This window comes from Dryobates pubescens, chromosome 20 (genome assembly GCF_014839835.1).
Source record: "Dryobates pubescens isolate bDryPub1 chromosome 20, bDryPub1.pri, whole genome shotgun sequence".
In the NCBI taxonomy this organism is placed as follows: domain Eukaryota; kingdom Metazoa; phylum Chordata; class Aves; order Piciformes; family Picidae; genus Dryobates; species Dryobates pubescens.
This window is the reverse complement of record NC_071631.1, coordinates 574,185-579,231: the sequence shown is the minus strand read 5'-3', so window position 1 is coordinate 579,231 and position 5,047 is coordinate 574,185.

The window sequence follows — 5,047 nt, the reverse complement described above, 5'->3', positions numbered from 1 at the left end:
GCAGGGGGGACTGGGGTGCAGGAGGAAGGGCTTGGCTCAGAGCAGGGCCGTTTGGGGGCCACCCCCGGGGGTGGGGGCAGGATGTGGCCATAGAGGCGCTGGGATCCTGGAAGGATGAAGCTAGGGGCCTGGTGCCCAGCTGGGAGATGGACACCGGTGTCGCCGGGGCCGGGAGCGACCGGGGGGGACGAGGCTGTGGATGGCTCTGGATCGCATCGGGGCCGCTCAAGGAGCTGCTGCGCTCCGGCCGGACTGGCTGAGCTGCTCCTCCGCATCCATCCCCAGCCATTATCCCAGGGAGCCGCCGGCAGCGACCCCGGGCTTGGGAATGGCAGCCAGGCCGCTGCCTTCCAGCTCAGCCGGGGCCAGCCCGAGCTTCCTTCGTTTGTTTTGACGGCAATTAAGGAATAATCAGCGTCTGGGGTGACAGGCGGGTGGGGTCCTGCCCCTGGCTGCAGGGTTGCGAAGCCCCCTTGGACCGGGGGGGGGTGGGCAGGGGGACGGGGGCTTGGGGATGTCATGGTACTGCTCGTCCCATGGATCCCAGTCCTGCCTGGGTGACTTTGGCTTCGCCCCACCGGGAAATCACCCAGGGAGGAGCTGGGATGTGCCCTGGCATGCTCCCAGCAGCAGCGGGGCACCCAACTGCCAGGGGCATGGAGAGGGGCAGGGGCACGGTGTGGGCTGCTAGGGGCGGGAGTTGGGGGCAGAGGGCTGGAGGAGCTGCGGGAGTGGGCAGGGAGCAAGAAGCCAACCTGCAGGAGAAGGGAGGTCTTGGGGACTGGCGTGGGCCCGGCTCTGTCCCACCCGCCATTAAGCAGGGTGTGTGCCAGCTCCCTCAGCAAGCAGCAGGGACCAAGCCCTTCTCCTGGAGCCACCAACGTCACCCAGCGTCGCCCGGGGGGAGCAGCCATGCTCCGTGCCAGGGCGGGGGCGTTCGTCCTGCCCCTCTCTCACGGCAGCCACCCCCGGCATTGCCACCCTGCGCACGTCAGCCGTGTCCCAGGCTGTCCCTCAGCACTCAGCGCCTGTCCCTGTGCCCATGGCAGCTGCCTCTGTGCCATGGCAGCTGTCCCCGTGCAGGCACTGGCTGTCCCTCGCATGCACCAACCACCTCCGTGCCATGCAGGGTGCCATGCACCGGCACCAGCTGTTCCCGTGCAGGGATCAGCTGTCCCCATGCAGCTGCCACCCATCTCCGTGCTGATGCCACCTATCCCCATGCAGATGCCCACTGTCCCCACTCCCATGCCCCCATGCCCACCCCTGTGCCGCTGTGCCCACGCACGTGCTGCCTCCCCGTGCCCGCTGTGGGTTTAGGAGGTGGAGCCCTCCTGCCCTGCTGTGCCCAAAGCCTCCCTCGGCAAACACCACTCCCAGACACTTCCCGGTTGCCGCATCCCCATCCAGCCCTGCTCGCTCCCAGCCCAGGGATGCCACCGCCGCTGGCTGCCAGGGCACCGATGCCTGGCACTGTGCCAGCAGCTGCCTCCGTGGCCCCAGGTGCCCCCAGGTGCCCAGCGAGGCGGTTTTCCCCGTGCTGGCCGTGGCAAGGCTGCATTTGGCACGGCTGCATTTGGCACGGCTGCGTGGTGAGCCTGGCACGAGGGCTGGCACCCTGCTCTCAGCCCGGGGTCCTCGTGTCACCAGCTGGGACCCCCAGGCTGCCCCCACATCCGCGGCTGTCTCCTGGAAGCGATGACACCAGGAAGCCTCTGCCGCAGCGAGGGCCACCGGGGAGCCCTGAGATGAAAGGGGGCGCAGGATGTCATTACTGCGGTGACACAGCGCTGGGGAATGGCTCCTGTCACCTCCCCTGGCTGCTGCGAAATGCTGCCCGGGGAGCGCGGAGGGGACACGGCACTGCCGGGGCACCGGGAGTGGGACGTGGCACCGACCTGTCCCCAGAGCGTGGCAGGGACAGGGCTGCCCCCTCGAAGCTGCCCAGAGTGTCAGTGCCTGGGGGAGGCCCCCCCGTGAGCTGTGTGCCAGGCTCGGTGGCTTCCTGCTGACACCAGTGCTGTTCTGCTTGGCCTGGTTTGCGCTTTTAAAGCTGTGAGGAGGGACAAGTCCCCCAAATGTCACCAATCTGAGCCTGGCAGGACCTCAGTCGGTCGCTTTGCCTTGGGTTTTTGGGTCCCGGGGGGCACCCGGGCACGGCAGGGGTGGTGGCAGCTCCAGCACATCTGTCCCGCTGGGAGCTGCCTGGGAGCTCCGCTTTGGGAGGCTGCTGAGCCCGGAGCTGGTGACACCAGAGGGCATTTCTGGGGCTTTCCGCAGGGGTCTTGTTCCCTGCTGCTCCTGCAGTGGTGAGGAGCCGTGGGGCCGTTCGCTCTCCCCCTGCCCCTCACTGTCCCCGGGGCAGATTCCTTCAGCTGCTGCAGCAGCTCCTTAAGCCCCACGGATGAGGCTGTGGGAAGTGGGTCAAACAAGGGGCAAGCTCATCCCACCCCGGGTCCCTCCCTTCTCCCTGTCCTTAGTGCCACCACCACGGACCCTTTGTGTTCCGGGAGGGAGCTGCGGGGGGTACAGGGCACGGAGGGGCTGCCCATAGGCAAAAGGCATCGCTGGAGGACGGTGGGAGGCTGGGGGCAGGCACCGGGGCCCATCCACCCCACTGCTCCCACCCCCCAGCCTTGGCACTGCTTTGGCAGTTGCTCAGCGCTGCCAGCCCAGCCCTGGAGGCATCATTAAGTCCTCCCTCATTATGGAAGTTACTCAGCCTTGAGACAGAGCCCAGAATATCCTGGAAATGCCTCGGGTCGGGGCTCTGCCATTAAAGGGGTGACCAAAGCCAAGGGGGTGGCCGCACGTGACACCTGCTGACAAACGGGGGGGCAGGGGAGCTGCTCGGGGGTGCCCCAGGCTCCTGCTTTGCCCTCCATGCCCGGGATGGGCGACCGGCACCTCTGGGTGCTCCCACCCCGTGGGCTGGGCCAGCCCAGCTGCCGCCCTGCAGCAGGCACAGAGCCGAGAGCCACAGCCGAAGCCTCCTGCTTTGGGCTTCCCCTGCCACCAGCACTGCCCCGGGCATGAGCCCCCCCGAACCCCAGCACTGCCACGGGCCCCGTGGTGTCCCCCGCCCCACATCCTCAGCCAACCTCGTCCCGCCTGGGCAGCCCTGCGTGGGGGGGGAAGCCCTGCGGCATGGTGAGCAGGTGCCAGCCTGGGGGCACCCCGGGCCTCAGGTATTTTAGGCACATGAGCAACAGCAGCTGTGATGCTCCTGCTGCATGCCCGGGGGGTGACTCACAGCCCCCTTGGATCCCAGCTGTAATTTGCAGCCATGGAACACTCCTGGGGCACCTGGCCAGCAGCAAGGACCTCTGTGGCCCCAGGGCACCCCCACCTCGGGTGAGGCTCTTGCTGGGGTGAGGGGAGGAGCTGCAAGCGCTGCTGGAGCTGGGAAGGTCTTTTCTGGGGTTATGTTGGTGCTGGTGTGCAGCCCCCTCCCCAGGCACCACTTTGAGCATCTTCCCTCGCTGGTTGTGGATGTTGGTGGCAGCTGGCTCCTCTCTGAGGGCTCCTGGGGAATCCCAGGGGGAAAAAAACACAGATCCCAACTGTCCTTGAACCCCTTCCCTGGGGACAGAACCATCAACCCCCCTGAACCCCACTGCAGTGCAAGCAGGGACCTGGGACAGGCTTAGGGCAGGCAGAGCTGTGCTAGGACATCCAGGGGACACCCTGGGGACGTGATGGAGCCATCCATGTCTCTGTGAAGGACCTGATTCTGTTTTCTGCCCCTCTCAGCACAGCCTCATGCCCCGAGGAGGGATGCAGGAGCCTGGGATGTGCTGAGCCCCGAGGAGGGACGCAGGAGCCTGGGATGTGCTGAGCCCCGAGGAGGGATGCAGGAGCCTGGGATGTGCTGAGCCCCGAGGAGGGATGCAGGAGCCTGGGATGTGCTGAGCCCCGAGGAGGGACGCAGGAGCCTGGGATGTGCTGAGCCCCGAGGAGGGATGCAGGAGCCTGGGATGTGCTGAGCCCCGAGGAGGGATGCAGGAGCCTGGGATGTGCTGAGCCCCGAGGAGGGATGCAGGAGCCTGGGATCTGCTGAGCCCCGAGGAGGGATGCAGGAGCCTGGGATCTGCTGAGCCCCGAGGAGGGATGCAGGAGCCTGGGATCTGCTGAGCCCCGAGGAGGGATGCAGGAGCCTGGGATGTGCTGAGCCCCGAGGAGGGATGCAGGAGCCCGGGATGTGCTGAGCCCCGAGGAGGGATGCAGGAGTCTCGGATGTGCTGAGCCCCGAGGAGGGATGCAGGAGCCTGGGATCTGCTGAGTTTTTGTCTTCAACCAAAGCTGGGAAGAGCTTAAGAAGTTCCTCCTGGCCTGGGCTCCTCGTCTGGCCAAGCCACAGCGGGAAGGCAAGAGGCAAACCCTCGTGGTGGGAGCGCTGGGGACAAGGACTCAGAGCCACCTCCTCCACGCAGGGAGCCTGCGGCAGGGGCTGCAGCCCAAGGGCTGGAAGAACTCCCACGAAAAATTAACATTAATTTATTAGAATATTCATGATAAAAACCAAGATTCTCTTTACAGCCTCTGTGGGGTTGGGGATTGCTTCCTTTTCAGACAAGAGGAATTTCATTGCTTGCTTGGTTCGCCTCCTGGAGACGGAGCAGGGCGGGGAGCAGGCGCAGGCAGCGGCAGGGGCTCGGCCCCGCTGTGACGAAGCCACACTGGTGTCGGCCCCCCGGGGGGGCGCGGAGTGGGTGGGCGCACGGGGCGGGTGCCCACCAAGGCAGCGGGGCACGAACGACGCCTGGCAAGGCACGGGGAGGGGGAGGCGGCCTGGGCTCCCCAGGGAGGGGGTGAGCACCCCCGTGGTGTGGGAGAGGCAGCACCCAGGGAGAAGGCTGGCACGGGGCGGGGAGGGGGAGCTGGGTGGCACGTGGGGGACGAATGCCATGCTCGAGTAGGATGCAGGACCCCTGAGCCCAGGGATCTGCACACCCAGTGTCCCCTCTCAGCCAAATCCTGGGGGGCAGATGTGCCCTTGCAATCTCAGGACCCCCAGCACTCCCCAGCCATCCTCTCTGGGGGGGGA